Source organism: Canis lupus, chromosome 37, assembly GCF_048164855.1.
Source record: "Canis lupus baileyi chromosome 37, mCanLup2.hap1, whole genome shotgun sequence".
Taxonomy (NCBI): domain Eukaryota; kingdom Metazoa; phylum Chordata; class Mammalia; order Carnivora; family Canidae; genus Canis; species Canis lupus.
The window spans coordinates 218,038-245,797 of NC_132874.1; the positions used below are offsets into that span (position 1 = coordinate 218,038).

The 27,760-nt window shown below is 46.5% G+C and overlaps 1 long non-coding RNA gene across 4 annotated transcripts; it reads right to left on the bottom strand.

Annotated features, from left to right (window-relative positions):
- Positions 1-16: 16 nt before the first annotated feature.
- Positions 17-27,760, bottom strand: LOC140626425 (uncharacterized). Of its 4 annotated transcripts, XR_012025573.1 has the most exons (5): positions 24,208-27,760; positions 23,989-24,098; positions 23,196-23,609; positions 1,457-1,543; positions 17-451 (listed from the first exon to the last, which is right to left on the bottom strand). It is a non-coding gene; the product is annotated as an uncharacterized lncRNA (long non-coding RNA). The 4 variants fall into 4 exon arrangements; XR_012025572.1 differs by having other exon boundaries at positions 23,989-27,760; XR_012025574.1 differs by having other exon boundaries at positions 1,448-1,543; positions 23,989-27,760.

A 27,760-nucleotide genomic window follows, 5' to 3' on the forward strand; every position in this document is an offset into this window, starting at 1 on the left:
CAAACACACAGAGAACTCAGGGTAGGTGGTCACTGTATTAAATATTTGACACATTAATTCAAACCTATGAGGTTGGTGCCATCATGAGTGGCCCTACTGCATGCATGAGACAATCCAGCAGGTGGAGGCTGACAGCTGGCCCCAAATCTGTAGACACACATGAGACATATCACACACTTGGATCCGATGGTCTGGCTCCAGGCTGTGCTCGCGACCACAGTGGGTAGCGCCTCTGAGTGTCCTCGAACTTGTTGGCCCTCTGCTGGGGTCTCACAGGGCCACGCCCAGATGCAACCAGGTCTCATGAGGCCACGGCCCCGGTCCAGTGGGGCTAGGCCCCATCTAGAGGTCCATCAAGCTCACTCACACTGTTGGCACAGCTCATGTCAGTCACCTGAGGGCTGGATTTCTGTGGTACTATAAATCAGCCTCTAATTTCTGTGGATTGCTCCTAGAAACAAAGAAATCCTTTGGTAGATTCTGCAGACTCTTGTGATCCGTTCTCATGATCCCCCAGAATGTGGCAGAGCCTGAACTCAGGCCTGTGGGAAATGAGATGGCACCTACCTATCCAGTAAGTCACTGGCATCCTAGGAGACCGAGCCAGAGAGCAAGAATCACGATAGGTTCCCAGCTTCCTGCCACCTCTAAACCCCTCCCCACCTGGGTCCCCCAGAGCTAGGGGTGGTGCCCTGCTCGATGTTGCCACGGATCCCTCTCACACCAACCGGTGGGTGCCGCCTACCACTTGAGGGGACCCCCGGGGTCTGCACCTTCAGTGTGTCCACACTTAGCCCCTGGATGGTCTCTTGCAGCTCTGTGAGCAGGTTGCTGAACTGTGTCATGACTCTGGAGATGCCAAGGATCGTGGCTACCTCTGCTGGCATGTCCTCTAGTGGGCCTGGCCTCCCACCTTGCTGCTGGCTCTCCAGCTGGGCCTCCAGCCTGTGGGTCCCACAGGCTTCCTAGAGCTCCAGAAAAGGGATTCCCAGAGACTCATGGTTTCCTCCTGGCCATTGGACCGCCAAGTGTTCTCAGCGAGAATGCTGGTGCCCCATGCTCCCTCACCCCCACGCTCTTGTGAGCATCCACAGGTGCCACGCCACAGCCTGCTCAGCTGCACTCTCCCACCACTGGCCCAGGGACCCCTCATTTCAGGAGCGGGACAGACAGAAACGAGAGCCCATGGTTTTCAGCCATCCCCTTCAATCATCACTGTGAGCTGTTTGGAGCAGGACTGACTCTCGTCTCATATTTAAACCATGTGAAGATCAGAGGGAGGACTTGGCCCAGGTCACAGCCAGTAGACTCTGAGGCTGAGCCAGCACTCGGGACCCTCTCCCAACACACAGGCATCAGGCCCCTCCAGGGACCACGGAGGCCAGAGTAGGGAGTCTGGGCCCTGAGGTCCCTCGAAGGCGGCCCTTCCCCGGACCCGCAAATCCACCTGCAATACCTGCAGCTTCTCCTCCTCCTGTGCCCTGAGCCATCCAAGCTCCTTCAGCTCTCTTCTGAGTTTCCTGATCCTGCGGTTGAGCCTTTCCTAGAGAGACGTACACACATTCTGTCAGCCTGGGGGTGGGGGTGGCGCTCAACGGGGCACACCAGAGTTCCTGCCTAGAACCAGAGTCCTCCAAACATCCTGCTTGGGCTAAGCAGCCCTAAAGATCGCTGAGTGGATGGTGGCTGGGAGAAGAAATGGGTAATTTCTTGAAGTCTAAACTACCAAAAAATAACACAGTAACAGGATTTATTCCACCTGAATTCAGGATATTTTTCTCTCTATGTCTAAAAGCTGTTTGCTGATCCCTGCAACTCTTTGCGCCAGTGAAGCCAGCCTAGTGGGACTGAGTCAGCAGAGAGGCAAAGCCCCTGTCCTGCTGGGTGGGCAAGAGCCTCTGTGGCCACAAGCCCATAGCCTGAGGATGCAAGGCCTCTCTCTAGATCTCAAATCAGTGTTTCCACAGGTCCCTGTGGCCCTAACTCCATAGAGTTAGTGAATGATTTCAGATCCTAAAAAATCTGTTTTCAGGTTTTTGATAAACAATGAGGGAAGCAATAGAGAGAACAAATCCAGGTCCCTCTCTGAAGCCAGGCAGGAAGGCGAGCTTGAGATGGGTTACAGATCCAAATGTGGAGTCTGCCAAACTATAAATCTAGTAGAAAACAACGTTGGAGGATAAACTGTGACTAGTGCAGAGGGAAAGCTGTCTGAAAACCCCTGTCAATAGGCAATATTGTGGTTCAATTAAAACACCGTGGACAAAATTAATAGCAAAATGCCAGGTGAGAGATGATAGCATAGTGTCTGAAACCAAGAGACTCAGATGTAGAAAATAAAAAGGAAAGTCTGCACATCAGGTGAAAACAGGAGCCCAAGAGGAATGTTTGTAGAGAACATGAATAATTACTGCACAGAAGAGGGCACACAAAGCACTACCATGCACATGATGAGTGCCTGAGCTCACCTGGGACCAGAGACATGGAAACATTACTGGACACCCAATGAACGAGTGGCCAGCACGAGGGCATGGGGAGGAATCTGTGATGGAAGGGCCATGGCAGCTGATGCCAGGGACGGGCTCAGCCCCTCAACTGACGCTGCTGGCACCTACGTCTGTGCTCCTCTGTGACCCACAGAACATCCCAGGGAACCCCTCATGCAGGCGCTGGGAGGACAGCTCAAGGTGGCATCATGCCCCCAGAGAGATGGATCATGCCCAGTCCAGTCCTGGGACAGGCGGGGGCGGGGTGGTGAGCAAGGAGGCAAGTGCCTCTATGGAAGACCAGCTGATGGAAGCATGGGAGACACAGAACATGGGCTGATGTTAATGACATAGCCTTGTGGATCTGTGAGAAATGGAACCAGTCCGACAACAGCACCTTGTTCATTCCACATACAAATGCACAGCACAGCAATATGTTTTACCAAACCAACTACAATAAAAACCCAACAAAGACTCTAAAAGGTTGCCAGGGAAGGGAGGGGAGTGGTAATTAGGAAGTGCGTTTGTGAGCCAAAGATAAGGACATGCAGTTAAAACGGAAGACTGTGTGCTTCATTCGCTAGATTCTTCCCACAGCGGGTCAGAAAAATATTTTTAGATTTTGTTGTTGCTGTTAGCTATTTATGAAGAGTATTTTCTTTAATTTTTGTCATTTTTTTGCCTCATTTCCTCTTGTAAACTCTCAAAATGTATTGCTTTGGTCAAGAAGAGATATACAGACAGAGGCTGGAGTCAGGGGAGGGGACCTGGGAAGTTCTTCCTCACCCTGAGAGTCTGGATGAATTGAGGTCAGGGGCCAGAGGTTGGCAGAGGCGAAGAGAGAGCCACAGGAGGCAGAGGACACAGGGGTGCCCCTGGGTGTCACCGGCAGCATTCGGTAGAATGGGCACCATGGATGACCCACGGCAGAGATGGAAGGGAAGGTGGGAGGGAGGGGCCCAGGGGAATGCAAATGCTCCAACAAGCAAACAAATGGCCCTCACCTGGCGTTCCCCCAGTCTTCTCTTTCTCCACCCTCATAACCCAACTTCTGGGCTCCACGTCCTCTCCTCGGGGCCCTGCACTGCTCAGCCATGGGCTTGCTTCTCTTTGGAGACCTCTCCCTCCAAGGTCACCAGAGATCTCTGGGAAGGGAGATCTCTGGGAAGGCCCCAGAGGGCCTTTACTTGGGCTTCCTCCTCCTTGAGGTAACTGTCCCCAAATCCTACCCCCACTCCGTTCTTCCCACCCCACCCATTCTTCCTTGTCCTGGTACCTCTCACACTGCCCCTCTGCTTCTTCACTTTTCCCTCCACGAAGGAAGCCTTCTTAGGGTTGCTTATTTAACCCTTCTCTGTCTCCAAACTCTGCCCTTAATTTTCCATTCTGAAGGCTTCAGATATCATCTTAATTCCCAAACCAGGTATTTGTCCCTAACAGTCAATCCCATATTTCCAACCAAGAGCGAATTCTCTCCCACTGCCCTAGCTGCAGCTCAAAATCAATATGGAAAGGCCAACATCATCCTGTCCACCTTACTTTTGTGCAGTCCACTGCTCTCAACCTCCACATTTCTGTCATTGGACTCAACACCTGCTGTCATAACACTTGACATCTCAGCCATATTTCATCTTTGACCTGTGTTATTCCTTTCTTCAAGATGACTTCTCATTACTCAAAATAAGCCCAAACTCCTTAACTCTGAGTCCAAGCTGTCAGGGATCTGACCCCGATCTCCATCCCCAGTGCTGCCCCCCACTGCTCCTCAGGCTCCCCACTAACCAAAAGAATTACATGTAGCTTCCTGAACACACGCCATGTGGCCACATCCCCTCAAGCCTTATGGCCTACTTCCCTCTGCCAAGAATGCTACTTGTTTCTGCCTACCAGAATCAGGTCGATTCACAAGATCCAGGCCAAGAAGCCATAGTCTTACCTCTTGGTATAGTTTAAAATTTATTTTTTTTATTTAAATTCAATTAGCCAACATTCAGTAAAACATTAGTGTGAGATGTAGTATTCGTTAATTCATCAGTTGCATACAACACCCAGTGCTCATCACATCACCTGCCCTCCTTCATGCCCATCACCCACTTACCCCATCTCCCACCCCCTCCCCTGCAGCAACCCTCACATTGTTTCCTAGAGTTAAGAGTCTCTCATGGTTTATTTCCCTCTCTGATTATATAGTTTAAAATTTAATTAAGAGTTTGAAGTCAATTGCAAACATTCTATAAGCTAAAAAATAAAGCAAAGATAGTAATAAATATAAATGCATGAAATAATCAAAGATAATACAGATATATCATTTATAATATTCAAATAAAGTCCTCTCTTTTTTTTTATTTATGATAGTCACAGAGAGAGAGAGGCAGAGACATAGGCAGAGGGAGAAGCAGGCTCCATGCACCGGGAGCCTGATGTGGGATTAGATCCCGGGTCTCCAGGATCACGCCCTGGGCCAAAGGCAGGCGACAAACCGCTGCGCCACCCAGGGATCCCAAGTCCTCTTTTTTAAAATGGATTCCTCCCTTTTTGCATTAAAATAATATTTAGTGGATGAATGTCATATGAGTATGCACTCATTAGAAATAATAATCAAGGGGACCCCTGGTGGCTCAGCGGTTGAGCATCTGCCTTCAGCTCAGAGCGTGATCTCGGGATCTGGGATTGAGTCCCACATCGGGCTCATTGCAGAGAGCCTGCCTCTCCCTCTGCCTATGTCTCTGCCTCTCTGTGTCTTTCATGAATAAATAAATAAATAAAATATTTAAAAAAGAATTAAAAATCAAAATTGTACAAACTTGCTTTCCTAAAATATATATATGCATATATTTTGTTTTTAATTTTTTATTTTCCTTGTCTTTTCTTTCTACCTTTTTTCTAACAAGCTTCTCATAACAAGCAGACTAAAGCACACCTAGGCACTAGCTTTCTATATGTATATGATTTTATCTTATATTACTTTTAGATTTTCTTTTTATAATTTTTTTCATTTTTATTTTTTATTATTTCTTTTTTCTATTTTTCCTTTCTTTCTTTTTTATTCCCTCCAAAATGACAAGATGGAGGAATTCACTCCAAAAGAAAGAACAGGAAGAAATGATAGCCAGAGATTTAATCAGTGCATATATAAGTGAAATGTCTGAACTAGAATTTAAAACAATGATTATAATGATGCTAGCTGGGCTTAAAAAAGCATAGAAGACACTAGAGAATCCCTTACTGCATAGATAAAAGAACTAAAATCTATTCAGCCTGAAATTTAAAATGCTATAACTGATATGCAGTTCCAAGGGGAGGCCATAAAAACAAGGATGAACAAATCAGAAGAGAAATCAGTGATATAGAAGATAAACTGATGAAAAATAATGGAGCTTAAATGAAGAGGGAAAGAAAACTATTAGATCACAAAGGTAGACTTAGGGTAATAACTGATTCCATAAAGTGAAATAATATCCCCATTACAGGAGTCCTAGAGAAAGAGCAGGAAAAGGAGGCAGAAGGTTTATTTGAACAATTGTAGCTGAGAACTTTCTTAATCTGGGGAAGAAAACAGGCACTCAAGTCCAAGACATAGAGAGAACTCCCCTCAAAATCAACAAAAATAGGTCAACACCATGACATATTATAATGAAATTTGCAAATCTCAGAGACAGAGAAAATCCTGAAAGCAGCTTAACCTACAAAGGTAGACACATTAGACTAGCAGCAGATCTATCCACAGAGACTTGGCAGTACAGAAACTGTTGGCATGATAGATGCAATGTGCTAAATGAGATAAACATGCAGCCAAGAATACTTGATCCAGTAAAACGCTGTCATTCAGAATAGGAGGAGAGATAAAAAGCTTCCAGGACAGACACTGAAAGAATATATGACCACCAAAGCAGCCCTGCAAGAAATACTAAGCAGGATCCTGTAAGTGAAGAGAGAACCCTAGAACCAGAGAGAAACAGAGACAATCTACAGAAACAGGGACTTTACAGGGAATACAATGACACTAAATTTGTATCTTTCAATAGTTACTCTGAATGTAAGTGGATTAAATGCTCCAGTCAAAAGACACAGGGTATCGGATTGGGTAAAAAAGCAAGACCATCTATATGCTGTCTACAAGATATTCATTTTAGAACTAAAGATGCCTCCAGACTGAGAATGAGGGGATGGAGGACTATTGACCATGCTAATGGACATCAAAAGAAAGCTGGAAAACTGTTGTGCCTAAATATTGATTATACCTTTTCTTACATTACTCTGTCCTTATCAATTTTATGTGACATATGTGAAAGTTAATATAATGTTCATTTTTCATGACTATGTGAAAAAATGCTCAGCTCTGACCTTTAAAAAAAATCAGAGACTTTCTCCCTACTCCCTTCATTCACTATTAAACATAATTTTTACCATTAATAGTTTTTAATATGTACATGCATGTTTTGAAAGTCTTTTTTCCTCCTTAACTTTGAATATTATGTATGGTTGTTTTAGAAAATGTAAAAAAAGTTTATAAAGAATATAATTTTTTAAATGTGCAATCTTTGGGCGGCCCAGGTGGCTCAGCAGTTTAGCACCACCTTCAGCCCAGGGCCTGATCCTGGAGACCTGGGATCGAGTCCCACATTGGGTTCCCTGCAGCCTGCTTCTCCCTCTGCCTGTGTCTCTGCCTCTCTCTCTCTCTCTCTTTCAAATAAATAAACAAAATCTTTAATAAATAAAAAATAAAATAAATAAATAAGTAATAAAATTTGCAATCTTAAAAAAAAAGAAAGCTGGAGTAGCAATCCTTATATCTAACTGGATTTTAAACCAAAGATTGCAATAAGAGATGAAGAACACTATATCATAATAAAAGTGTCTACCCAACAGGAAAATCTAACAATTGCAAATATTTATGCCCCTAACTTGGAAGCAGCCAACTATAAAAGCCAATAAATAACAAAATTAAAGAAACACATTGAAAAAAATAAAATAAAGAAACACATTGATAATAATAACACCCCACTCACAGCAATGGATAGACAATCGAAGCAGAAGCTCAACAGGGAAACAAGGGCTTTGAATGACACATTGGACCAGAAGGACTTCACAGATATATTCAGAGCATTCCAACTTAAAGCAACAAAATACACATTCTTCTCGAGTGCACATGAAACTTTCTCCAGCACAGATCACCTACGAGGTCATATATCAAGTCTCCACCTGTATAAAAAGATTGAGATCATACCATGCATATTTTCAGAGCACAATGCTATGAAACTTGAAGTCAACCACAAGAAAATATTTGAAAAGAGTATAAATACATGGAAATTAAAGAGCATCCTATCAAGAATGAATGGGTCAACCAGAAAATTACAGAAGAATTTAAAAAATTCATGGAAGCAAATGAAAATGGAAACATGACAGTTCAAAAATTTTGGGATGCAGCAAAGGCGGTCCGAAGAGGGAATTATATAGCAATACAAGCCTTTCTCAAGAAACAAGAAAAGTAAAAAAAAAAAAAAAAGAAAGAAAGAAAGAAACTAGAAAAGTCTCAAAAACACAATTTAATTTTACATCTAAAGAAGCTGGAAAAGAACATCAAATAAAATAAATCAAGCAGGAGACAAGAAATAATAAGGATTAGAGCAGAAATCACTGATACAGAAATTTAAAAAAACACAATATATCAACAAAAGTTGGAGCTGGTTCACTGAAAGAATTCACAAAATTCATAAACCTGTAGCCAGACTTATCAAAAAGAAAAAGAATGGAAAAACATTCAATGCTTATAGATTGGAAGAATGAATATTGTGTAAATGTCTATGCTACCCAAAGTAATTTTACACATTCAGTGCAATCCCTATCAAAATACCATTGACATTTTATACAGAGCTGGAACAAACAATTCTAATATTTGTATGTTTCCAGGAAAGACCTCAAATACCCAGAGGAATGCCGAAAAAGAAAACCAAAGATGGGGGCATCACAATGCCTGACTTCAAACTATATTACAAAGCTGTGGTGACCAGGACAGTATGGCACTGGCACAAAAACAGACACATAGATCAATGGAACAGAATAGAGAACTCAGAAATGGGCCCTCAATGCTATGGTCAACTCATTTTTGACAAAGCGGGAAAGAATATCCACTGGAAAAAGTACAGTCTCTTCAACAAATGTGCTGGGAAACTTGGACAGCCACATGCAGAAGAACAGAACTGGATCATTTGCTTACACCATACACAAAAATAGACTCAAAATGGATGAAAGACCTAAATGTGAGACAGGAATTCATCAAAATCCTAGAGGAAAACACAGGCAGCAACCTCTGTGACCTTGGCCACAACAACTTCTTGCTAGACACGTCTCTAAAGGCAAGGGAAACAAAAGCAAAAATGAACTATTGGGACTTCATCAAGATAAAAAGCTTCTGCACAGCAAAGGAAACAGTCAACAAAACTATAAGACAACCTACAGAATGGGAGAATATATTTGCAAATGATATCTCAGATAAAGGGCTCGTATCCAAGATCTATAAAGAACTTATCAAACTCAATACCCAAGAAACAAACAATCCCGTCAAGAAGAGGGCAGAAGACATGAACAGAAATTTCTCAAAAAAAGACATACACATGGCCAACAAGCACATGAGAAAATGTTCCACATGACTTGCCATCAGGGAAATACAAATCAAAACCACAATGAGAGGGATGCCTGGGTGGCTCAGCTATTAAAGCGTCTGCCTTTTTCCCAGGGTGTGATCCTTGAGTCCTGAGATTGAGTCCCACATCGGGCTCCTGGCATGGAGTCTGCTTCTCCCTCTGCCTGTGCCTCTGCCTCTCTCTCTCTCTCTCTCTCTGTCTTTCATGAATAAATAAATAAAATCTTTAAAAAAAACACACACACACAATGAGATACCACCTCACACCAGTGAGAATGGTGAAAATTAACAAGACAGGAAATAACAAATGTTGAAGAGGATGTGGAGAAGGGGGAACCTTCTTGCACTATTGGTGGGAATGTGAACTGTACAGTCACTCTGGAAAACTATGTGGAGGGTCCTCAAAGAGTTAAAAATAGAGCTACCCCATGACCCAGCCAATTGCATTACTGGGTATTTACCCCAAAGATACAGATGCAGTAAAACGCTGGGACACCTGCACCCCAATGTTCACAGCAGCGATGTCCACAATAACCAAACAGTGGAAGGAGCCTCAGTGTCCACTGACAGATGAATGGATAAAAAAGATGTGGGGTGTGTGTGTGTGTGTGTGTGATGTGGTATGTACACGCACACACTCACACACACACATATACATACAATGTAATATTACCCATTAAAAAGAATGAGATCTTGCCATTTGCAACAATGTGAATGCAACTGGAGAGTATTATGCTGAGTGAAGTAAGTGAGTCAGAGAAAGACACATAGCATATGATCTCACTCATATGTAGAATTTAAGAAACAAAATGGATGAGGGACGCCTGGGTGGCTCAGCGGTTAAGTGTCTGCCTTTGGTTCAGGGCGTGATCCTGAAGTTCCAGGAACAAGTCCCACATTGGGCTCCCGGCAGGGAGCCTGCTTCTCCCTCTGCCTATGTCTCTGCGTCTCTCTCTGTGTCTCTCATGAATAAATAAAATCTTTAAAAAAGAAAGAAAGAAAGAAAGAAAGAAAGAAAGAAAGAAAGAAAGAAAGAAAGAAAGGAGGGAGGGAGGGAGGGAGGGAGGGAGGAAGGAAGGAAGGAAGGAAAGAAAGAAAGAAAGAAAGAAAGAAAGAAAGAAAGAAAGAAAGAAAAAGAAAGAAAACATGAACATAGGGGAAGGAAGGGGAAAATAAAACAAGGCAAAATCAGAGAGGGAGACAAACCATAAGAGACTTAATCATAGAAAACAAATTGAGGGTTGCTGGAGGGGAGGAGGGTGAGGGGATAGGGTCACTGGGGGTGGGCATTAAGGAGGGCACGTGATGGGATGAGCACCAGGTTATAATAATGATTCACTCACCTCTACCTCTGAAACTAATGCAATATATGTTAACTAAATTCAGTTTAAATATAAAACATTTTTTAAAACGAACCTTATAAAATATATATCTACTCTCAATACAAGGTTTAAATAACATCTGATTCAGAAATACGAAGAAAAGTGCTCGGTGATATATCCTGCTATTGGTTGAGAAGGTAAGTGAGCCCTCAAAAGTCATAATTCTTAATGTAACCAACAAGTTTAATGCAGTGCAATTATACTGAAGGAATGCTCTATAAACTCAGAAGCACTGAATAAGAAGATGCCTCTGAAAAGGTAATCAGCAGGAACATTTTACAGTTTATAAAAAATTATTATATGGCAAAGGTACTGCTAGATTTTTAACGAAAAGGAATAATCATCAAAACTACATAATATCTGTAAGAACAGAAAAAATATTCAAAGGGCTAGAGTAAAAAAGTATATTGTGCTACTATAAAAAGTTAATTTATGTCAAAGCAGAAATAGCACATAGGTGTGGAACAGACTTACTATTACAGAAATGATTTGGGGACAACTGAACCAGAAAAAAGAATTAACATGAAATCACCCCTCATACAACCCAGCACAGTAGATTCCAGAGAAGCCAGGAATTAATTAATATTTAAAAATGAAACAGAACAGTATAATCATTTAGATGGATTACTGAGTAGGACACGGTGATTCTATTTTTTGAAAGAATAAAACTGATTTAAGTGCAAATTTCTAAATGTCTCGATCCACAAATACTCTAAAACAGAAAAGAAATAACAGAGCTTTAAAAAATGGAGGTTAACCATAACTAAAATAGTTTATCATCTAACAGAGAAAGAACTTTGGTGCCATCACACTTCATTTACGCCCGGTGTGAGGGGAGCTGTGCAGGCTGAGTGGATCTGGGGGTGCAAGTGTCTCCCACAGGGTCAACAATCCATCACCACAGAGCCTGGTCAGGAAGCCGCGCTGAGGACCCCCCTGCGCCACCCTGCAGTGACTGTGCCTAGCCCCCAGGTGCTGAGGAGGCCAGCCATGTGGCCCCCTGCTGGACACCCTGGTCACACAGGTCCTTTAAAAAGCAATTTGCCATTTACAGTATTTTATTTTTTAATATTTTACTTATTTATTCATGAGAGACACAGAGAGGCTGAGACACAGGCAGAGGGAGGAGCAGGCTCCACGCAGGGAGCCTGATGCGGGACTTGATCCCAGGACCCCAGGATCATGCCCTGAGCCCAAGGCAGTTGTTCAACTGCTGAGCCACCCAGGCGCCCCCCATTTAGTATAATTTAGAAAACTTAATTCAAAGAAATAGAGAGAGGCGAGAAGTCAAAGTGAACCTTCACTTTCACAACTGTGCTACAATGTGTGCAGACACACATAGGCCCCCATGGGGTCCCTCCCCCGCCTGCCTCTCCTGCTGTCCCTCTCCAGACAAGTTCTACCCCTGGATGAAGTGCTGTCACCAGGGTGTCCCCAAGCAGCCTTGTGTACACAGCGGATCCCTAGCTGCACAGCTCATGCTGGGGGCCAGGCTGCCCACCAAGCCTCCTGTGTTCCTCCACACATTCACAGCCCACGCTGTCCACATCTGCCCAAACACTGCCCACACGTGGCCACATGCTGCCCATGATACCCATGCGACCCACACACTGTCCATGCTGCTCATGTCCGAATACTAACTGGACTGGGGTTGGACGGTGAGTAGGTTCTTAAAAATCATGCTAAACTCAACTGGCAAAATAGACATAATGAATACCCACCAAAAAAATCTAAAAAATAAGACCTACCTGACATTAACACACTTTGCAAACATGCGGCATTTAAAATAGCTGGGCCCACAGGGAGGAGCAGACAGAAGAATAGAACAAGGAGTGAAGAAAACACGCAAGTGTGTGTGCACACAGCATGCTGTGAAGCTGGGATTCAAATCAGTGCTGGAACTCTGCGTTATTCAATAAAGGGTGATGAGAAAAACCAGTCGTAACTTGGAAGTTATCTCACACTGTCACCAAAAATGTCACCTTGGATATTCTAAGTCCTCTAATGCATATGTGGAAGGATATTCACTGAAGCTTTCTACATGATCTCAAAACACAAAAGTGACCTTGAAACAACTCAATGTCTGCCAATTTAGGATGCTACTCATATACTTGCGGGATTCAGCCTGTGTCTGTTCAAAATGGTAGTCCTCTTCTTCAAGAATATATTTATTTATATTTGCATTATTATGTACAATTATCTGCAGCATAAAATAAAATTATATTTCACATATTTCTATATGAAATCAACGAGTTATTCTGACATCAAAAGGTGAATAGAAAGGGAAAAAATGTTCAGATCCAACAAAAATCAGCAATGAAGGAGATACATTTTTAGAGAGAAAGACACTCCTGGATTTCTTGAAAACCAATTGATAAAAAGGATAAACCTATAAGCACATTGCAGTTTTTAGAATTTCTTGTTGATTTAGCATGATACTGGCATCTACAAAGAATCTAGAGCTCATAATACACTTTCACAACAAGGAATGAAAAATAAACACATCAGACTTTTAGCATTTTAATTTAAAGTTAGTGACTGCCCAGGAAAACTCAAAATGCCCTGAAATCATAGAGCTCGCGTAAGGACCTTTTGACAAAAGTTTTCCCAAAGTTAACAATACTGAAATCGACATTACCAATAATCACTGCAAAACTAACTTTTCTAAACTTTCAATTTAAAAACCCTATGTTGGGCAGCCCAGGCGGTTTAGCGCCGCCTTCAGCCCAGGGTATGATCCTGGAGATCCAGGATGGAGTCCCATGTCCGGGTCCCTGCATGGAGCCTGCTTCTCCCTCCGCCTGTGTCTCTGCCTCTCTCTCTCTCTCTCTCTCTCTCTCTCTCTCTCTCAATCTGTCTCTCATGAATAAATAAATAAAATTTAAAAAATAATAAAAACCCGATGCTAACCATGCTAGAGGAAATATCAGATTATTCATTCTCACCAGAGAAAATGTGTATAAAAATGTTGCCAGGGATCCCTGGGTGGCGCAGCGGTTTGGCGCCTGCCTTTGGCCCAGGGCGCTATCCTGGAGACCCGGGATCGAGTCCCACGTCGGGCTCCCGGTGCATGGAGCCTGCTTCTCCCTCTGCCTGTGTCTCTGCCTCTCTCTCTATCATAAATAAGTAAAAATTAAAAAAAAAATGTTGCCATATAAAGATGGAATCAAAAGATATGCTAAAAATATACGGGAAATACAGAGGCAGTCAGAGGGTTGAAAATGTTTTTGTAGATGTTTTCATGTTTGCAGTCAGCTTTTTAATATTTGTAATTTGTCATTGCAAGTAAATATTCACGTTGGCTCCTAGTTTTACATTTTCTAACTCGGGAGATCCTTTTAATGTTTTTGCTTTTTTATTTTGTGGAGCTTGAAGTCACCCCTGAGCTCAAGGGTCCCAGGCTCTGTTCCCCCCATTCCCTCCCCTGCCCCGAACCAGCCAGGGGCCCTGGGTCCTTCTGGCAGCAGCACCAAGCTGCAGGGGTCCATGTCCCCTGAAACAGTCAGGATCCGCGCCCAGGGACACTTGGGGTCTGTGCCCCCAGACAGTTGGGGTCCACACCTAAGGACATTTGGGGTCGGTGCCCCCACGACACTTGGGGTCCGTGACCCGGGTGCAGCGGCAGGTGGGGAGTGGTATGCACGCCTGGTCAGTGCGCTCTGCGGCCTCGCGCCCCGGAGCCCACGCTCCGGGCTGTTCTCCATCCTGCCCGCGCAGCTGCCGGCTTCCAGGAGGGCTCCACAACCGCTGAACGCCGGGCAGTATAACCAAGATTGCTTCCAAACCGGCTGTTTTCTAAAGCACCCTCGGTCCCCCAAGCGCGGAGGGTGCGCGCTCCGATCCTTCCCGAGCGCGTCCCCCACGCCCCCTGCTGCCCGCGCCCCAACCGCCCCAACGTTCCCAACGGCCACCGACCACCCAACGACAGCTAGTCACCCAGCCGGGGCCCCTCGGCCACCCTCCACTCCGCCACTGAGGGGACCACCCCCCCAAGTGTCCACGCCCACAGCGCATTTGGGTCCTGCGAACCTGGACCTGCAGGGCAGCCACCTCCATCCTGCGGATGGAGTGACACACCCCAGGGCCCTGAATGGGTCACTGAAGCGGGTTCCATAAGTGACCCTGGAAGATCCCACAAGACAGGCAGTCTCGGAAACCTGCCTCGGCCCTTCCCCGTGGACCCTCAGCCCTTGAAGTCACCCGTACGGATGCACCTAGCCACGACTCTGGACTGGACAGCCGGACCCATGGGTGAAGCAGCTCTGTCTGCAGGTGAAGCCTGCGGAAACCTTTGCTCACTTACAGGTTTTTAATGCATCATTAGCACCACTAAGTGTTTTCTGTTTGGCTCCTTTTGCGGCTTCTAGAGCTGGCCCACTTCCAATTTCCTGTCACATCCTGGTCTGCAAACTGAGACCTATCATGGGCCCTACTGCTGGTGTTGCCCTGAGGCCAGAGTCTGGGAAGCAGACTGGCCTTCAGCTCAGTTGCCCCCCTGTGCACCCAAAGGCCTCTTGCCTCAAGCCTGGTGAGGAGGACCACTCTGCTTCTGCTCTTCTGGATGCAAGACTGTACTCCGGCCCTGCCTGGGGTCAGGGGGCTGCATGCTGCCCCGGGAAACTCCATGTGACCATGCATCTCAGAGGAAACAAGGTTTTCTGAGAGCAAAGCCCTGAAAAGCCAGAAACCTGGATCAGAAGGGTTTCCACCTCTGTGGGGGCACTGAGGAATTCATGCCTCCTGCAGGTGAAGACAACTAAAAAATCTGGATAAAATACTCTTAAAGTATCGAGAAAATTCAAATTTTGGGAAAGGAAAGGTTGCTGAGGAGGGGAGCCTGGCACGTGGGGTTGCTTCTGTCTGGGGATGTGTGCTGATTCTGCAGGCTGCTGAGGTCCCGTGCTGTATTTTTAGAAGCTAGAAATGAAGTCCCAGGCCCCAAACTTCATCCCGAGCTCGTTTAAGGAACTCTTAGACTGCTACTGTCAAAAACAAAAATCTTTGCAGGAAGAAACTAACATCATTGCAGGCCTTGAATTATCCTACAGATGCGTTACCAAACACCTAGTTCGCAAGCAAAGATCGCCAGGCTCCCCACGGAGAAGAGACCAGCAATAAGAGAAGCAGATGCTTCAGACACTGGAGTTTCTGGTCACAGACAGGAGAGGGTGGGGGGCAGCAACGTAGATGCCACATTGAAGGAAGAAAAGCTGAGCTGGGAAGACCTGGCAGAAAAGTAGGAATTATAACAAGTGGCTCCACAGATCTGGGGTTGGGAGGTGAGGAGGCTGAGATGGTGTCAGGCACCAAGTCCATGAGCCCTGGAAGTGGAAATGTCATAGCCATTTGGAGCGAGTAGCTCTCTATTTTCCAGGTCAGCTTCTTTCCCAACAAAATGATATAACCAAAAAAATAAAATAAAATAAAATATATCCTGTAACTTTATGATGTAATTTATTTTTAAAGGGTAATACACTTATTCACTTGGTTCAATAATACATAAAGATGTCCATCAAGAAAATTTGCAACCAATCCACCTCTATTCACCCGTCTGCCACGGCCCCACCCCTGCCCCACAGGGAAGCAGTTTTATTTCCTGTGTGTCCTTTCAGCATCCCTTTTAGAAGCAGAAGTAAATCAAGTATAGATTTGTGTTTCTCCCTCTTAAGTAGATTTTGCTCCATAGACACTAACACTGCAGCCTGAAGATTTCCATCCCCTCTACCAAATGGCTTCATTTAACACAGCAACACAAACTGTTCTGCTCCAGGGACCTGGGTGTGAGACAAGGAGACAAAGAAATGGGTGATGGTGTGAGGACCTTTACTCTCTCAGTCCTAAAGGTAATGGTGGTGCTTGCACTGCCACTGCATGCGTGACATCCTCCTGTGTCCCCATCTGTACCGTGGACTCAGGGTGGCATCCCTCCAGGCTTAGGTTTTGGGCATGGTTTGCACTTTACGATGCTGGATGTGAACTGGGTTTCTGGAGGCAGGTGCAGCAGCTATCTGGTGCCTCCCCAGCCAGAGCTCAGGGCTGTCTCGGGAAACAGGGTGGGGTGCCCACCTTGCCCACTGCAGATCTGTGACAGGGACCATGAACATAAGTCAGAATCAGCAGGAAGATGCCCTTTGGTCCCTGTGGAGCTAAAGAACAGGTAAGGGACCATGGCGGGGGGCAAGGAGGGAGGCAGACAAACAGCAATGCATTCTTGTCTGGAACAGAAGCTGTCCAGCTTCCTCCTGGAATTATCCAATACCTGAAACCAATAAAATGTAAGATTTGACACCAGGTTTAAAAAATGACTAAGGACAATCGGAGAAGGACAAACATTGTATGTTCTCATTCATTTGGGGAATATAAATAATTGTGAAAGGGAATATAAGGGAAGGGAGAAGAAATGGGTGGGAAATATCAGAAAGGGAGACAAAACATAAAGACTCCTAACTCTGGGAAACGAACTAGGGGTGGTAGAAGGGGAGGAGGTGGAGGGTGAGGGTGAATGGGTGAAGGGCACTGAGGGGGGCACTTGACGGGATGAGCACTGGGTGTTATTCTGTATGTTGGCAAATTGAACACCAATAAAAAATAAATTTATTATTAAAAAAATAAAAAATAAAAATAAAAAATGACTAAGAAAATTTTACCTCAACATAGAAGATTGAAATGTCCTATAGGGTCACCTGGGTGGTTCAGCGTTGAGCATCTGCCTTTGGCTCAGGGCGTGATCCCAGGGTTCCGAGATCGAGTCCCACATCGGGCTCCCTTTAAGGAGCCTGCTTTTTCCTCTGCCTGTGTCTCTGCCTCTCTCTGTATCTCTCATGAATAAAAATCTTTAAAAAAAAAAAAAAGTTCTATAAACTAGAACAGAGTTTCTTTCCTGGGGAGAACCTCCAAGCCTTTGGACATTCACCTTTTCACTTGAGTCCAGGACCAGGGCCCCCTGATCAAAGCCAAAGTTTTTTTCAGAATCTCTAAACCCAACATGGGGCTCAAACTCACAACCCCGAGGTCAAGAGGTGCACATTTCCCCGGCTGAGCCCACTAGGTGCCCCCTAAGGTCCAAAGGTGCATTCATTATATCTAAGCACCCGGGCATAGCCAACACAGGATTGGCCAGCAGGCTTGTCTTCCTGAGCCCCTTCACGTCACCTGCTTCCCCAAATAAGTGGAAAGATTCAGGGAAGATGGAAGCGATTATTCCAGCAGATGGTGAAGAAGAATCACTATAGTGTCACCAGATAAAATAGAGAGAGGATGCTTAGTTCAACTTGAATGGCAGATACTTTCTCAGTATAAGTGTGTCTTGGGATGCCTGGGTGGCTCAGCGGTGGAGCGCCTGCCTTTGGCCCAAGGAGTGATCCTGTGGCCTGGGATCAAGTCCCACATCGGGCTCCCTATGTGGAGCCTGCTTCTCTCTCTGCTTGTGTCTCTGTCTCCCTGTGTCTGTCATGTATAAATAGATTTTTAAAAATCTTTTTAAAAATAAGTATGTCTTAACTTATTGTATCATTTATCATCTGAAGTTCAGGTTTAACTGGTGTCTCACACTTTCTTTTTGCCAAATCTGGCAACCCTCCTTGGCCAGTGTGGGTCACAAAGGAACTGTGTGACTGGGAAAGACAGTGTGTGCAGAGAGGAACTAACAATGAGGTTGGGTGGAGGCCGGAGGCCCCTAGAGGCCCGTAAACACCAGCAGCAGTTCAGACACTCTCCCACAGAAATCGGGAGTCGACTGAAGATGTGGTTTCTATGTAGCATTTATTGTGGGTTTTTTCTAATTGTAAAAATGAGTGTGTTAACTGCAATATATCCAGAAAGCACAGAAGAGAAGAATTAGCCAGAATCCCATCCGAGCAGCAAGAATTGCGTTGACGTTGAGTGGTGATCTGCCTGCAGGGCGTGGGGGGGGGCGGTGTGGAGCCCTCCCAAAAGCTGGACCCTACCTCCTCCCATCCCCCACTTCCTGCCTTACTTGTGCTGCATCACAGGACCCTGTAACGGGCACTCTGGCGGCTGCCTGTCCAGCTGTCCTCAGGAGCAATCAGCAGTGCCCAGACCTGGGTCTGGCACCCAGAGGTGCTGAAGAGCCATTCTCAGGAGCGCAGGATCCTCCTTCCTTCTCCCTGAACCATATGTGCTTTCATTTCCCTCTGGCAAACAGTCAGACATGGAATCCCTGGGTCACAGGTCCTGAGAGTGTTGGTGCAGATGGTTGGCGCACTCTGCCCACCTGCTCCCCGCACCCAGAGCACCAGAAGGGCCTGAAGTGGACACTTGGCCACAGTCACGAGCGTGACTGTGTCATGACTGTGTCAGGAGAGAAGGGAATAGGGCGCAAGGGAAAAGGGACCCCCACCCCTATGAGGAGCTAGGAACTCAGAACCTCTGGAGCCACAGGGGACTCGGTCCACAGGTCACTTTGTTGGAGCTACCGTGACCACATGCCCCAGATTGCATGCTTTAACACGCTTACTGCTCACGATTCTGGAGCTTAGAAGTCCCAGGTCAGTGTGCTCTGGGGCCTCTCCCCTTGGCTGGCCACCGTCCACACTCAGCCTTTGCTGCAGGAATACTTCTGATACCTGTGTCTTGATCTTCACTCTTGGGGACACCAGTCAGATTGGTGCCACCCTCACTCTGCTACCGAATCTCCAAATGCCCTACATTCCCAAGTAATGGGGTTAGGGCTTCACCGCGTGAACTCTAGCCCCTGACAGGCTGAAGAGAAGCCTGCAGACCACAAGAGGGGCAGACACGTCCCCCAGCCTCTGTTCAGAAGGCAGCTCCCCAGCGCTGCTGCACCCCTGGCCCTCTGGCCACCGCATCCCCTGCCTCCCAAAGGCACTCCAGTCTGTGGCTCTCAGTGTGGCTCTACCAAGGGCTCCGTGCTAGGCTCCAGCCTGAGAAAAGACAAACTCTCTGGCGTCCTCTGACAGGTCTGTGTCCATCCTCAGCGGCAAGCCTGTGTGTGGCCATTGCACAAGTAGCATCATTACTGAGGATGGGCAGACTGTTGGACTTCCCTGGAAAAACACCCAACAGCTTCAGAAACGTGGCTCGTGCCACCATCCAGACTGGCAAGTCCAGATTCTGGGGGGCCAGTAGGTACAAGACCCATGGACAAGCCGATGTTGCAGCTGCAGGGAGCCAGATGTGGGACTTGATCCTAGGACTCCAGGATCATGACCTGAGCTGAAAGCAGATGCTCAGCTACTGATCCACCCAGGTGCCCCTAAACTTATTTTTTTTTAAAGATTGATTAATTGATGATAGACATAGAGAAAGAGAGAGAGAGGCAGAGACACAGGAGGAGGGAGAAGCAGGCTCCATGCCAAAAGCCCGACGCAGGACTCGATCCCGGGACCCCAGGATCAAGCCCTGGCCAAAGGCACGCACTTAGCCACCCAGGTATCCCTCTAAACTTATTTTAAAATTAAGTTTTTGTTTTTAAAAATTTTATTTATTTATTCATGAGAGACACACAGAGAGAGAGGGGCAGACACATAGGCAGAGGGAGAAGCAGGCTCCATGCAGGGAGCCTGACGTGGGACTCAATTCCGGTTCTCCAGGACCAGGCCCTGGGCTGAAGGCGGCGCTAAACCGCTGAGCCACCCGGGCTGCCCTAAGTTTTTAATTCATTAGTTAACTATATTTGTTTCAGGTGTACAGTATGGTAATTCATCGCGCCCATCCAGCACTCGGTGCTCATCAGGACAGGTGCCCTCCTTCATCCCCATCACCTGTGTCTCTCATCCCCCACCTCCCCTCTGATAACCCTAGGGTGTTCTCTAGAGTTAGGAGTCTGTTTCTGGGTTTACCCCTCTTTTTCCCCCTTTGCTCTTTTGTACTGTTTCTGAAATTTCACATATGAATTAAATCATAAAGGGTTACTATCCAAAAGATATAAAGATATAAAGAACTTATACAACTCAACACCCCAAAACCAATTAAAAATGGCCAGAAGAAGAAAAAAAAAAATGGCCAGAAGACTTGAATAGATTTTTCTTGGAAGAAATAGATTGTTTAACTCGTTGGACTGGCCTGTGTGAGAGCCTGGTTATCTCCATGTGTCAATTTAGCCATGCTTCGGTACCAGGTATCTGGTCAATGCTAATCTAGGTGCGGCCGTGAGCACATGTTTTGGTGAATTAGCATTTAAATCAGTGGACTTTGGGTCCAGCAGAGGAGCCTCCCTGTGTGTCTGCTTCCAGACCGCCTGCAGAGTCTCGCACCTACTGGCCTGCCCCCCAGATTCTGGACTTGCCAGTCTGGACGGTGGCATGAGCCACGTTTCTGCTTCTCCCTCTCCCCCTGCCATTGTGTGCTGGTGCTCACACTCTCGCTCACCTTCTTTTTCTGTCTCATAAATAAAATCTTTTCAAGATTTTTAAAAATAAAAAAAGCTTTAAACATTTTTTTTAAATAACTAATCTCTTTAGGTAAGTAAGTCAAGTGAGGACCAGATGTTTTGGGCCTCCTCCCCACCCTGCTAGCACCTGGGTTGGAGCTGGGGCGATGAGGCTGCCTGTGGGCTCTCCCATAGAGGAAACCCGGTGGGCCTGCCTTGGGACCATCCACCCCATCTGCATGGGTACAGCAGCTGCTAGACTTATGCTCATGCTGTTTGTCTAATTTACCTATTAAGCACATCTCACACCCAGCATGGAGCCTGACATGGGGCCTGAACTCAGAACCTGAGACCAAGAGTCAGACGCTTACCTGGCTGAGCCACCCAGGTGCCTCTGCTAATGCATCTCTCCAGGGAAAAAAGGGAACATCACAGGTGTTGGGTTTTTTAATCCCATTACAGATCCCATTTTTGAGCAATTTGGTCCTTGTTACATTGCATGTAGTAACTGACCTTATGACATTTATTTTTAGGATTGTTTTTCCTTGCTCCTTGTTTGCATGTATCTAATTTTTATCAAGGACTTTAAACCCTATCCTCCCTCTAAGTGGGGTCATATGTTAACCTCACCCAGTCTACCAGCTCCCACAAACATTTTAACCATCAAGGTATTTTAAACAGAGCTGTTTTTTTTTTTAATATTTTATTTATTTATTCATGATAGTCACACAGAGAGAGACAGAGAGGCAGAGACACAGGCAGAGGGAGAAGCAGGCTCCATGCACCGGGAGCCCGATATGGGATTCGATCCTGGGTCTCCAGGATCACGCCCCGGGCCAAAGGCAGGCGCCAAACCGCTGCGCCACCCGGGGATCCCAACAGAGCTGTTTTTATTTCTTTCAGTTTCTGATGCCTATTTTTAACTAAGCAAAATTTGTCTCCTAGGGAAACCAGGTACAGGCTCTCCCTTCACAGTGCTGCTCCTCCACATTCTTCACTTGTCCTGAAGTCTGAAAACCTTTTAGAAATCCTTTTACAAAAAAAAAAAAAGAAATCCTTTTACATTTATAACATGCTTTCTCATCACCAGTTGATTGCATTATACATTATTTGCCTTCAGTTTCTGATGCAAGGTGATGACCACTCACATTCTTACCAGCAATGTATAATAAAGGGTCTCATTTTTCCACATCCTTATTGCCTTTGGAAATAAAAAAAAAAATGCCAATCTGGTGACTACAGAGTTTTATCTCATACTGTTTGTATCTCATTATCTATATTTTCCTGAGTACCAGGCAGTTTGAACTTTTTTATTTTAGAATTTAAGAATTAGTTTGAATATTTATTTTTATTCTTTATTCATTTTTTATGTTTTTCCTTTTTAACTAAACTGTTTTATTTTGAAAACATTAATATGGAAAAGAATAGAAAATCATATAATAAGCAGCCTGGTAACCATAGCCTCAAATCCACAAATGTAAACATTTTGCCATATTAGCTTCAAGTCTTTGTCAAATAAAATTAAATGTTAGAAACAAATTGGAGGCTATACTGTTCTCCCTGTGTCTCCAGGAGCAAACGCAATCACGCATGCAGTGTGCACAAGGCCACATGCTTGTGCCTCTGCCATGTGTACATAGGACCTCGAACCCTACAGAGTTTCGTGTGTTTTCACATGTGTATAAACGATCTCATGCTCACTACTGTTTGAAACCAGCCACGTGAACAAATGCAGATCTGTGGATTCCTGTCATGGGTTTGTTTCCCCCAGCAGACATAAAGGACCTAAGAGGACTTTCCACTGCTAGACCTGCCTTATGTGAATTGTGGAAGGGGTCTATCAGCTGAAATGAAAGAACATTAAATCAGTAAAACGAGATCATTTGAAAACATGCAGCACACTGGTAAAGGTGGATGTACAGTCAGATCCACAGCATCATAACACGACAGTGTGTTAGCCACCCAATGGTAACAGCTGTTAGAGGACAAACATATTCAAAATACCATAAAGACAATAACTTATCAGCGGATACGTAATATAAAAAGAGGTAAATTGTGACATCAAAACACATAAAAAGGAGAGTAAAGGGTATCTTTTATATGTGATCAAAAATAAGTTATCAGTTTGAAACAGACTGTTACATCTGTAAGACGTTTCACGTAAGCCTCAGGGTGACAACAAAACCAAAACCTCCACAGATCCATACAATGTGAAGGGGAAGGAAGCAAAGCACAGCAAGATGGGCAATCATCGGAGAAGCAGGACAAGGAGAAGCAGGACAGGAAAGAAGCTTCAAACCTCCAGGAAACGAGTTGGGAATGCTGACCCTTACCTGTCACCGAAGACTTTAAGTGGAAACAGATTAATCATCCAGTCGAGAGGCACAGAGGGGCTTATGGAATTGATAAGAAAACCCGAGATGCCGGTGCTCCTGCAGGAGCCTCCAAGCTGCTGGGCTGGCCAGGATGGAGTAAGTTAGCAATAGGAATGCCGTACAATCCAGTCATCCTATTGCCGAGCATCTATGCAAAGAAATGACAAGTTTGAAGGGATGGATGCAGCCCTGAGTTCACCGCAGCAGTGCCTACAGCAGCCATGACATGGAAGCAGCCCAAGCGTCCCTGCAGACAACGAGATAAATACGCACAATGCGGCAGATGCACACGTGAGGGAATGTTTCTCAGCCTCTGGAAGATGAAATCTTGCCATGGCAACAACACGCATGAACCTAAAGGCGTCACATCAACTGAAATAGATCAGAGAAGGAAAAATACTGTACAAGTCCACTTATATGTGGTAAAAACAAAGAAGCAGACAGATATTGGTAAATACAGAGAACACACTGGTGGTTGCCGGGAGGAGGGAGGTCTGGGCATTTTCAAAGTACGATGGGATGGAGACACAGAAATTTCCAGTATGCATGTCACAGGGATGAGGACAGCCTGGGTGATGAGTGAATAATATACAGCAACCTAGTATGGTGACAGCAGGCACTACACTCACTGTGAGCACCGCACAATGTAGAGAAGTGTTGGAAAAAGAAAACAAGATGCACGTGTATGTATGTGCAGATAGATATGAATATTATTGAGCCATTTGAATAAAAGAGGTCCCATCACTCGCACCAGCATCTTGAGGGGGTGATGCTGTGTGAAGTTTCAGACGAAGATGAAGACAAAGACGGTGGCACCACAAGCTCAGTGTTCAGGAACAGAGATGCTGCAGGACAGGGCTGCTGGGGACAGATGAAGAAACACGAGTTGGGAGCTGCAGACTCCCTGGAGTGAGACAAATCAGGTACAAGGACCTGGTGGGGTGTGGCCCCGGCAGTTAACTGTGCCTACTGTATACTCAAAACTTGCTGCTGGGACTAGATGGTAAAAGCTCTCAGCACGACGGAATGGTGATGCCAGGAGGTGAAGGCTGGGCCCCAGTCTTCCTGCAGCAAAACACGTCACACCTTGCTGAGCACCTGGAGCTCACACAACCTCGTGTGTCAGTTATTTGTCAACAAAACTGGGGAAGCTGGTCCGATGTCCTCAGGGGCCAGACAGACGAGAGGAAGGAGTCCTGGGGGCAAGCCACCCTCCTGAAAGGCATGTGCATGACTAGTATTTTTAAAATCACCATGGCAGTCAAGCAAAACCATCTAAAAGTTCAATTCTTAGGGTGCTGGCAAGCTTGTCATGATCTCAGGGCCAGTCCTGAGGCCACTCAGGTCTCAGTGGGATTGAGCTGTGCATGGAGCCTGTTTGGGATTCTCTCTCCCCATCCCCTCCCCTGCTGCTCACACACCCTCTGTCTCTTTCTCTCATTCCCTGAAAATATAAAAGCAAATAAAAATAAACGTGAAATTCTGCCTCCAGGGGCCAGCAGTTTAGGATGAGTATAAACTAAAATATTCTACAAATGTTAAGATGCTTTAGTCTATTATTCTCTCTTTCTCTCTCCCTTTTTGTGACATTTCCAAATGCCTCTGGCTTTCCTTGCTCTGATCAGGGTGACCTGACCTCTCCCCTTGACACAGGAAGGAAGAGGTTAAGATACAAACTTGTGCAGAGCCTCCACCAGAAATCAATCTAGGGAACAGCACCAAGAAGCAGGAAGACGCCTGGAGCAGAGAATGGGCAGGGGCCCTAGAGCAGAGAACCCAAAGGAGACAGACTGTCCCTGAGCTGTGGGGGAAATAAGGGATCCAGCAGGTCTAGCACCTGCAGAACCACCTGCCTGGAGGGACCTCCTGGCTCTGCCTGCTGGACCAGGAATATCACCACGTCAGCCACGGGGTTGTCTGGAGCACTGGAAATCTCCCCAGACCAGTGACCAGATCGTCCTCGATTGCACAAAACCCTTCACATGTAGGAGCCACGTCCCTGAGGTGGTGGTTCTCCTGGGGTCTGGGCTCTGCATTCAGGAATTCAGGAGAGGCATTGCTATAAGCGGGTTCTGGTGCCCCGGGGCCTGTGCGGCTCAGCCAACTAACTGCCTTCTCAACGTACCCTCCGTTGGTACAAGGCCCTGGACTGTGCAGCCCACTGTGTGACTAACATGTATCCACATGGGGCCCCACCTCGCTCCCGACAAGTGCTGACCCAGTGTCGCCACCCAGTTCCTTCCCTATGGTCTGGGTTATCATGTGAAATCCTGTGTACCATTCATGTGTTTTCTCCCTGTGCCTTCTCCGAGGCCTCTGTCCTTTGGTTCCTTCTCCCTTCCCAGAGCCAGGGTCCACAGCAGACCTGTAGACTCTCTGTAGCAGGAAGCAGCCCTTGACCAGCCATGGCCAATCAAGGGTTTACCAGTATTCTGAGTTGACAGCTGGAGGAGGCCATGTGCCCCACTGCGTGGATATTCCGCAGGACCCTGCCCCACCAACTCTGGGCACCCTTTCTCTGTCAGAGGCAGTGCACATAGGGAAGCATCCTCCCGTCCTCTCCAGTGTCCTGGCAACAACTCTGGGAGGAAGACGCTTAGGCCCGCCGGTCACTGGGGAACCATGGAGAACATCCCAGCCCCAGAGCCAGAGGGAGAGGGCTCCGTGGGCCTGATGGGAAGTTCCCTCGTGTATGCTGAATCCAAGCACCACAGAGTCCACCACGGAGATCCGACAGCAGCCATTGCCCCCAGGGACCTGCCCTGACTGGTCAGATCATAGTTCCAAGAGGCCTGGGAGGCAGTACCTCCTCGCTCTCGCCCTGCTCCCATCCCCTCATCCGTGCCCACTAGCAGGCAGTTCCCCAAGGGCACAAAGGTCTGTGTTTGAGATCTGATGTCTGTTGAAATCAAGGCCATAATGGAAAGTGGAAGGAACGTGGAATTTTGAGGTTTGGGCTCAAGGTCAGACTCCTGAGTTTACTGCATGACCTTTGAGGACTCATCTCTGAGGCTCCAGTGCTCACCTTTCACTCGTGGCAAACATCACATACCTCTTAAGGGGTGCTGGGATGATACATGAGGTATTAGTACTAATTTAGGACGACACCACCGTCTTGTAGGACCCTTGGGCTGCAGATGTCTCCCTGACCCTCACACCCTACCTCCAGCGTGGGCTCCATTAATAATCAGAGCATGACCTACGGGCGAGCTTACCACCGTCCTGAGAGATCCAGACACTGCCAGGAAGCCCTCAGACCTGTAGGCAAGGCTTGCCAATGCCTCCACACAGGGGCAGTTTCACTGGACCGAGGTCTTCTTTTCACTTGGATTTGAGAGAAAGAGAGAGCAGGAGAGCAAAGGCGGGGGGGCGGGGGGGGGGGGGAATACCTCCAACAGACCCTGTGCTGAGCTCAAGGTCAGATGTGAGGGGCTCGATCCCAGGACCCTGAAATCACAACCTGAGCTGAAACCAAGTGTCAGATGCTTAGCTCCTTGAATTGAGGTCTTGCAGCAACAGCACAGGGAAGGTGAAGAGGATCAAGGCCTTCATGGTGGAAGAAACTCAGCTGTGAGCCTCCCTGTGCCATACTCAGCACAAAAACACCTTCTGTGCAATCCTTCATTGCACCGACCACTCTGGGAAAGGCCCTGAGTGAACAGAGTACAGGAGATGCAGCCTGGGAGGGACACAGAGGCCGATGGCCTTGTGGCTCAAGCTGTGTTCCTGTGTCCCTGCACTGTGCACATGGCATGTGGGGTCTTTCCCCCATCCAGCTGTGCTCCTGGAGTGGGTCAGCTGCCTCGGTACCCCCAGCCTGGGGACACGGGCACTGATTGTACAATGAGGAACACCGTCTTCCCAATCCAGCTCTGCTGTCACATCCCCTGCTACCTAGAGACAGAGGCCCTGCTGGACTGTGAGGATACTGTAAACCCACCCAAAGTCCCTGCAGTTTTCTCTATGTCCAAGGAAAGATGCATGTGAAAGTAGGTTACAAACTGAAAAGCCTTTCTGGAAATGTGAGCCCTAGATCTGTAGATGTTAAGTGTTCAGTACCCAGGTCCTTGAAGGCAAAAATGAGAACAGGTGAACGATAAGCTGGTGGAGCACGGAGGAAGTCCTTCCCCAGTCCAGTAGAGGAGCTGGAAGGTGGACAGAGCAGCCGGGAAGGTCCCCCCACCCCCCATCTTCTGAGGGTGCTCCCGTTTCCTCCCAGGAAGTCAGCGTTGGGCAGGAGGATGAGCATCCTTTCCCTCCAGATCCACTCATCCCAATGCATATGTGCACACACTCCATACCCTCACCCACAAATTCCCACACTGACTCTGCAGTCAGATACCCAGGTCGGCTCAGGGGAGCATGAAAGCAGGTGGGTTCATTGCTAAAGAGCAGAGTTGTCTCCTCTGTACCAGCTTCCCGTGTGTTGCAGCTCCTGCAGGACCCCTGTCCCACAGACAGCTCCAGGGCCCCCTTTCCTCTCCTCTCTGTCACATCTTGTATTTCCATGTCCACATCTGCCA